This window comes from Felis catus, chromosome B1, assembly GCF_018350175.1.
Source record: "Felis catus isolate Fca126 chromosome B1, F.catus_Fca126_mat1.0, whole genome shotgun sequence".
NCBI classification, from domain to species: Eukaryota; Metazoa; Chordata; class Mammalia; order Carnivora; family Felidae; genus Felis; species Felis catus.
The window spans coordinates 163,301,323-163,310,041 of NC_058371.1; the positions used below are offsets into that span (position 1 = coordinate 163,301,323).

The 8,719-nt window shown below is 42.5% G+C and overlaps 1 pseudogene; it reads left to right on the forward strand.

Moving 5' to 3' along the window:
- Nucleotides 1-8,265: 8,265 nt before the first annotated feature.
- LOC101093434 lies at nucleotides 8,266-8,501 on the forward strand (annotated as a pseudogene).
- Nucleotides 8,502-8,719: the final 218 nt, after the last annotated feature.

Here is an 8,719-nt window from a genome sequence, read left to right on the forward strand (position 1 = left end):
TCCAAGTTAGGATGACACAGCAGTCTGACGCTCAAAGTCAATGGGAGAGAAACCAATATTTCCCGAGCGTTGTCTCTTTTCCGGGTATTTAGTGCATGTGTCATTGCATCAAACCTTCTCTTGACTTGGCGAAGAATTCCTCCCCCCGCTTCACAGATGATGAAAGCAAGACCTTAAGTCATCATACAAAATTACAGCGGTGTCTGTTTTTTCTAATTAGATTTTGAGCTCCTTGATAAGATTATTTCTTATGCATTTTAACTCTTCACACAGAGCAAATGCTGGATTCATGAAAGATGTTTCATACAGGCTTGGTGAGTGAGTGAGTGAGTGAGTGACTACAGGCCAGGAAAAATGAATTTGTTGACCAGCCTAGTCTGGCTTAGAGGACTAATTATTCAAAAGCGTGGACCATGTGGTTCCTATAGGTAAAGGGATAGAAGTCAAACTTCTCTCTCTTCCCCAAACCCAGTTTTTCTGGACAGGAAATCAATCATTAGAAAATTCCAGGTAGAGGCTGCCAGTGTTTCTGGTTCTGGCTACGTAGGTTTGGGGGCTTTGATGTCTGTGAGTCACGTACCGAAGATTTACCGGGCAGCAGAGGCTTCCCGCCTCGGTGAGAAGACAAATGTTCAGCAGGTGATCTATGACCTGTGCCTAAGCAACAGAGAAGAAATTTTCTCATGTAATCGCTGTATATGAGAGCGTATCATTTCACCCAGCCTCAGGGAGTCCACATCTCTGGTGCCTCGGGTTTACTTAATTATTTTAAACATTTTTGTTGAAAAGTTGTCATAGCGACCGCATCAAGAAACGTTTTGAAGGGACAAATTCTATTTCCAGCCCCCTCGGGTCGTGTTTCATCTGTGCCCATTATCTACCCCGGCTCATCCACGCGTAAGCATTTTATACACTTGCGACCACAAAGCGATGCCTGTTTTGCATTCTGCTATGTCACTTAGCAGCACATCCAAAACAGTTTCTCTGTTTCCATAGCCTTCATATTTAAACATTTCAGTGTTTGCACAACAGTCCAGAGCTTACTAAATTATTCCTACATTGTTGTACAATTAGTTCCCTCCCACCTTTTCGTCGTTTTTTTAGGTAACATTTGCAGGAGGCATCTTCTCGCGTATAATTTTTGCCTTCCCATGAACCTCTCCCTAGAACACATTCTCAGGAAGAGAACTTCTGACATCTTTGCGGCTTCTGCTACATCATACCACGTGGCTTTGCTGAGGTGCTTCTGCTAACTTAGAGAACCAGGTGAGAGCTCGAGGGGGGTGTCTTGCTATGAACCCTAGGCAGGTGTCTCCTTAGGGTGAGAGTCCGGACCACTGATGGATGAAGCATCTCCTTAAAAAGAACGAAAAGGCATCTGGTGAGACAGCCGTGTCGGCTGCACGTGTGGGAAAAATTAACACCAAGGCCGCCTTGACTGGAATTTTCTGAAGCAAAACTGTTCTTGCTCTGGATGTGTGAACTCTCCTGATAATAAAACGTTCTCCTTCCCCGCCTTCCTGAGGCTTATGTCTCATTCATGAAGGTGTGACTGGCTTTTGATAAACACACTAGAGTTCTTATATATAAACGAGGGCCATCTTCCAAAGATCTTCCATAGGAACCTCTCATGTCATTGCTGCACACGTGAAACACTTCTTAAAGAATTGCACTCGTGGGGCACCTGGGTGGCTCAGTCGGTTGAGCGTCCGGCTTCGGCTCAGGTCACGATCTCACGGCTCGTGAGTTCAAGCCCCGCGTCGGGCTCTGGGCTGACGGCTCGGAGCCTGGAGCCTGCTTCGGATTCTGGGTCTCCCTCTCTCTCTGCCCTCTCCTGCTCACGCTGTCTCTCAAAAATAAATGAAATAAACATTAAAAAACAAAAAAAGAATTGCACTCGTACCCAGCATTACAAAAGGAAATTTAGACACATTTTACCTTTTTCCATACCGCAAGAGATAGTCACCCAGCTTGATGACCAAGCAGTGAAAAGCAGGCAAGTTACCTGTATAATCCTGCCATCTCAGGAGCACGTACTGTGTGATTCAACTAAGTCATTCAACTTAGTTGAATCTGTGCCCAGATTCAGGCAGGGGTAGCTGGGTCGTGGGTCTGGAGGAGTAACTTTGCCATTCTCGCCTGCTTCCCACCAAGGGCCTGAGCTCCGCTGGTGGTCCCCAGCCACGCAAAGCCTTCCAGATGATGTCTCATCTCCATCCCTATGGCTCTGCCTTTGTGGGAATCCCTCCATTTCTTCTTGGAAGCCCACAACAGGCCACTCGCCTTCATCTTAATGCGGCCTTGCCTCATCCTTGAACACCGGGCATTACTTGCACAGCTACTATTCCACTACCCTCTTCTCCTGGCCCTGCCTCATGTCAGGTCCTGGCTTCCTCCTGCCCCCACCCCCCGTCCGCCACTTCTACAGCTGAGAGGTGCTACTTCCGAGAACCAGAAGGATGCTAACGTTACTTACCTGTCTGCTCAAGCTCTCTTCTGTGAATCATACCTGTGCCCCGCCTCCAACCCATTCTAAAGTAGGCGGGGCTTCTTGCACTGGACCCTGGCTCCTTCCGCTCCCACCTGCCCCACGTTGTCTCCCTCCCCACAGGAACCTCATCCCCACACCCCAGTCCTGAGATATGTCACAGGAAACTGGAAAAATTTTGGAGACCAAAGCCTGGGATATAGGCAGAGAGCCAATATTGACCGGGTGCTTGCCCGTTTCGCATATGTTATCCCTTGTAATCGTCACATCAACTCTGAGAGAGAGACAATGATTTTTTTTTTCTACTTTATAAAGAGAAGAACTAAATTACAGTCAATTTTTCCTCAGGAAAATCACACAGCTGGAAAACGGCAGACCTGGATTTGAATGCAGAATTTTGTCTCTGGAGTCCACTCTTCCCACCACTGTTCTACAGGCCATCTCTGGGTGGGGGGCTAATGAAGGGAAGGGAGTAGGGCAGACCTAGAAACGAATGGAGAGGCCCTGGATTCAGAACGAGGGTAACCCAAGGGAGAAGGATGACATTGGGGACAAAATAAAACATACCATGTCTTGATATCATCCCCCAACCCTGATTCACCCCAGTCTTTCCAATCTCAAAGGCAGTTCTATCCTTCCAGTAGTTCAGGTTGAGAACCTCAGAGCCTTCCTTGACTCTCCTCTTCTTACATTCCACCCATCAGAAAATGTTATTGGCTCCATCACCAAAATGCAGAATCTAAACACTTCTTCTACCTCCACCATGCTCCCTGGACTTAGCCACTGTCATGTCTCATCTAGATCATTCCAATGGCCTCCTCACTGATGGCCCTGCTTCCATCCTTGCACCCCTACAGTCTAATCCCCACACATCAACCAGGGTGATCTTCCCAAAACACAAGTCAGATCAGATCACCTTTCTGCCAAAAACCAACCGATGGCTCATCTTTCAGTGACTCTCTCTCTCTCTCTCTCTCTCTCCCCACCCCCCACAGTGATCTGCTCTTATCTCTCACTGCAGCCTCTCCCTCACTCCCCTCCAGTCTCACTGAACCCCTCATTGTTCAGCGAACATCTCCAACATGCCAAGCACACCAACGGGACATGAGTTGTACATTGTATATTCCTGAACCCTCAGGGTTCCCACTGCAAAGTGATGGGAACCAGACAATTGTCCTGGACTCAGATGGCACACCACCTTTCTTGTTTCCATCCTGTGAGTTTTAATGAATATAAAAGACATTCTAATAGAATCAAGGACTGTGGGTGACACTGATATGTGATCTGGAGAGTTTGGGGGACAATATCTATTTTGTGTATTAAATATACCCCCCCGCCCCCCGCCAATAGTCTTGACCAAAGGATGAGTTGCCTAAAGGATACAACCATGACTTTGCCTGTGTGACACTGCAGGAACTTTTAGGTAAGGGAGGGTATATCAGATACTCCCCAATTCATGACTTACGGTAGGGGGCGGCAACATTTTTTCTGTCAATGTTCAGTTAGCAAATACCCTAGGCATTTACACACCATTGTAGTGTGAAAGCGGCTGTAGATGATAGGTAAATAAATGAGTGTGATTGTGTTCCAACAAAATTTATTTCCAAAAAAAAAAAAAAAAAAAAAGCGATGGCCAGATTTGGCCTGCTGACCATAATTTGCCGGTGCCTGATCTGGGGACACACGTGGGAGCCCAAGCCACCATGTATGAGCACAGGTCAGACATGATATGTCCATAGGAGCGTCTGGCCAGAATATAAATAACATCCTGTTTTCTCTCGGATTCTCAGCATCTCTCATCCCACCTGGCATATAGTAAACATTCCCTAAAACCTTTTTGGAATAAATGACTGAATGAATGAGGTATAGAGCTTGAAGTGGGGGGGGGGGGATATTTTCTACACTGACAGAGACATCTTGTGCATTTAGGCAGTTATTAAACATTTATTCAGTGCCCCCACTTGCTGACTAACAAGATGGGATTTTCGTCAAACCTCACAGAGCCAAGTCTCCTCTCAAGAGGCAGACGTTCAAAAAGGAATATCAGTAAAGTGTGAAAAGTGTCAACAGGGGAGGTTCAGGGGGGGTTGGAAGCACTTCGAGGTTTGGGGACAAATAACGATGTTCTGATCTCATTAGACTCTGCACCTGTCAGTCAAGCTGGGTTTAGTTTCCTGAGTAGCAAAGGCGTGAGCCCACGGATGAGGAGGCCAGAGCTGATACAAATGGACTTGTCGTCTTTACAAACACTGGTAAACTGTTTCGTGGCAGCACCTGTCTTCAATAAGGGAGGCACAACTGCTCCCAGAACAGGGCTTTCCAATCATTTATCAAGTGGAAATTACTCTGTTGTGAAGGCTGCATGAGGAATTTTAGAGCACTATTTTATTTCTCTTCAAGCCTCTTTGAGGGAGTATTATGTTCAGAGCCAGCCTTTTTACAAAGCATTATATTTAATCTTTTTACCACTTTGATCTTTTTCTCTAAAAATTATCTTCATGATTCCAAGTTTCATTTTGCCTTTTCTATATACCCTTTATAAAATTGTCGGTAAGAGATAAAGAGCACATTAAACGCTGTGAAGCGCCAACCTGGCTTTAATAAAGAAAGAAATGTGGGAGCCCTAACAGAAGGTCACTGCATTGTGAGAGAAGTGGATTGGTAGTGGGCGTGGCTTTCTTTTTGCGTACATGCCGGATACAGTGCCTGGTCGGGACTGTGTGATAAATGGCAAGCCATCCCTGCAATTCATCAGGATGACGTCTCTTATACTAAAGATAGACTATAACCAAAGTTCTAATGTTCATGTCACCAGCGTCCCCAAAAGAGAGGGGCTGAGAAAGTACTTGAAGTAATAATGGCCGAAAAATTCCCAATGTGGCAAAAGACCGAAGACCATAGATGTAAGAAGCTGAGTGAATCCCAAACAGGATCAACCTAAAGGAATTAAGGAATTAAGACCTCAAGGAATTAAGACCAAAATACATTCCAATCAAACTTCTGGAAAATAAAAGCAAAGAAAAATATCTTAAAATCAGTAAGAGGGAAACAACACCCAAAACGAAGGGGGAAAACGAATGCCATTGGGTTTCTCATCAGAAACCACGGAGGTCAGTGCAGAAGATTTTTCAAGCGCTGAAAGATGGAGCTATGAATTCAGAATCCTCTTCCCAGTGAAAATGTGCTTCGGGAATGTAGGAGAAATCAAAGCTTTCTCAGGTGAAGGAACTAAGAGAATATGTCACCAGCATACCAATCCTAAAAGAATGGCTAACTCAAGTTCTCTAAACAGGAAAAAAAGCCAAAGCAACGAAACCAAACAAACAGTAATGGAATAAACCTTGGATCATCAGGAAGAAAGAAAGAACACAGCAAACATACTAATAAATACAATAGACTTTTTTTCTCCTCTTGTGTTTTCTAAATTATTTTTGATGGCGAAAGCATAAGGGATAAAACTATCTCTATGGTTCTAAATACATGTCTAGAAGATATCTACAATACATTATAAATGTAAAAATAAATAAAGGGACATAAAGGAAAGTAAGTTTTCTACACATCCTGGTAGAGCTGGTAACACTACCCCAGTAGATTGTGTTGACTTCTGTATATGTAAAGTAATACAGACAGCAACCACTAAAAAATCTTTATTAACATACAGTCAAAACTATCATAGATAAATAAAAAATGTTCAAGGCATCCATAGAAAGGAAGGAAAAAGGAAAAACAGAGAGATGGAAAACAGCATAACTAATAAAATAAAAATTTTAATGGCACACTTATGCACTAACATCAATAATTATATTAAATGGAAATTGTCCAAATACACCAATTAAAAGATAGAGATTGACAGAGTGAATTAAAAAACAGGACTCCACTATATGCTGTCCATAAGAAATTCACTTCAGATATAATGGGATAGGCCACTTGAAACCACAAGGATGGAAAAAGTTAATGTAAGCATTAATCAAAGGAAAGAAGGGGTGGCTGTTTTAATATCAAATAAAGTTGACCTCAGAGCAAAGAAAATTACCAGAGACAAGGAAGAACATACGTAATGATAAAAAAGGCCAGTCCACCAAGAAAACGTAGTAATTCGAAATGTGTATTCGACAGAGGTACAAAACATGTGAAGCAAAACTGATAGAACTAAAAGGAGAAATAGACAAATCGACAGTTCCAGTTGGTGACTTCCGTGCCCCCTTTGCCCAACTGAAATAATTGGAACCAAATCAGCGAAGGGACGGAAGAACTCACCGCCACCCACCCAAGGTAGAATTGATATTTATAGAATCCTCTACCCCAAATAGCAGGACACCTATTATTTTCAAGCGCCCATGAAATACATACCGGGACAGACCACATCCTGGGCCATAAAACAAACCTCGACAAATTGAAAAGAATGGAATTCATACAGTGTTGAGAATGTGTTCTCCGACCACACAGGAATGAAACTAGAAATCGATAAAAGAGATAGGTGGAAAATCTCCAAACTCTTGGAAACGGCACACTTCTAAAGAATTGAGGGATCAAAGAGAAAGTGTCAAGGGAAATTTAAAAAACACATTGGATGAAAATAATACAGCATATAAAACTGTGTAAGATTATTTCAGTTCTGCGAGATGAGTAACTACCAGAGACCTAATGTGCAGTAATATGACTATAGTTAACAATACTGTGTTGTATAGATGAAATTTGCCACGAAGGTAGACCTTAAGTGTCCCCCCCTCCACATACATACACACACAGTGAAAATGGTAACCAAGTGAAGCGATAGATGTTAATTGGCTTAATTTTGGACATTATTTCACAGTGTGTGTGTGTGTGTGTGTGTGTGTGTGTGTATCTCAGAATATCACGTCATACACCTTAAGTAAATACAATTTTTATTTGTCAATTATATGTCAATAAAACTGAAAAAAACTGTGGGACACGGTTAAGCGGTACTGAGAGGGAAAGGTGCAGCAATGGAGGCGTACATTAGAAAAGAAAACACTCTAGGATGTAAATTAAAAAAAAAATAAATTCAATTAAAAAAGAAAACACTCTCAAATAAATAATATAAGCTACCATTTCAAAAACCTTTGAAAAGAAGAGTCAATTAAACCTAAAGCAAGTAGAAGGAAGGGAATAATAAAGATAAGAGCGGAAATCAACGAAACTGAAACAGAAAAACAATAGTGAAAATCAATGAAAGAAAGAGCTGAGTCTTGGAAAAGATCAATAAACAAACCTTTGGCAAGCCTGAGAAAGAGAGAAAACACAAGTTACCAGCATCAGGAATGACACAGAGACTATCACTACAGACCCTGCAAACCCCAAAAGGATAAAAGGGGAATACTCTGAATAATCTCTACACACACAAATTCAACGTTTGTTGATGGCAAATTTGACGTCGTGTTGACATTAAGTTGATAAACTTATTCCTCAGAAAAACACAAACCGCCATAACTCAGCCAATATGAAATAATTTGGATAGTTCTAAAACTATTAAGGAAATTGAATTTGTGATTTTGAAATTCCCCCAGAAGAAATCTCCAGGCACAAATGGTTTCACTGGAGAAAGCTGCCAAACATACACGGGGAAATTAAACCAATTCTGCGCAATCTCTTTCACCAAACAGAAGGGAAGGGATGCTGACGAACTCGTTTTATAAAGGTAGTATTACCCGGATACTAAAATCCAATGAATACACTACATAAAAAGAAAGCTACTGATCAATATTCTCCATTAATACATACATGCAGAAGGAAAGCAGGACCTGTGGGTGGGGAACATGTCGGATTCTGAGCTGGGTAGGACATGGGACCGGAACGTGGCAGAGGCAGTCGTGAAGGTAGGTACTGGATTTGAATTATGACTTGTTTTCTCACTTACCTTCTTTAAAAGAAGAATGTGGCCATTAGCCTTTGGTTCTGGCATGGGATTGGGAATGGCCCACTGCAATTGTCACGTGATTTTCGGGCTCCATACCTTCTACATGGAAAATATGTCAAAGAGCAGGACCAGTGATTTGTCCCTGAGAACATCCCAGTGGGAGGAAAAGAGAAATCATGTTTATGCCTCAGGAATACTGAAGTGCCCTGGGGTAAGCTGACATTCTCCTATAATAAGGTTATGAATAATGCTTTAAACTCCACACATTGTTTATGTATTTGAAGTTAAGTCAGTTTCTTGCTTTGTATTTTCTCTCTGGAAACTGCAAGGAGGTGGTCTGAAAAGAAATAAGT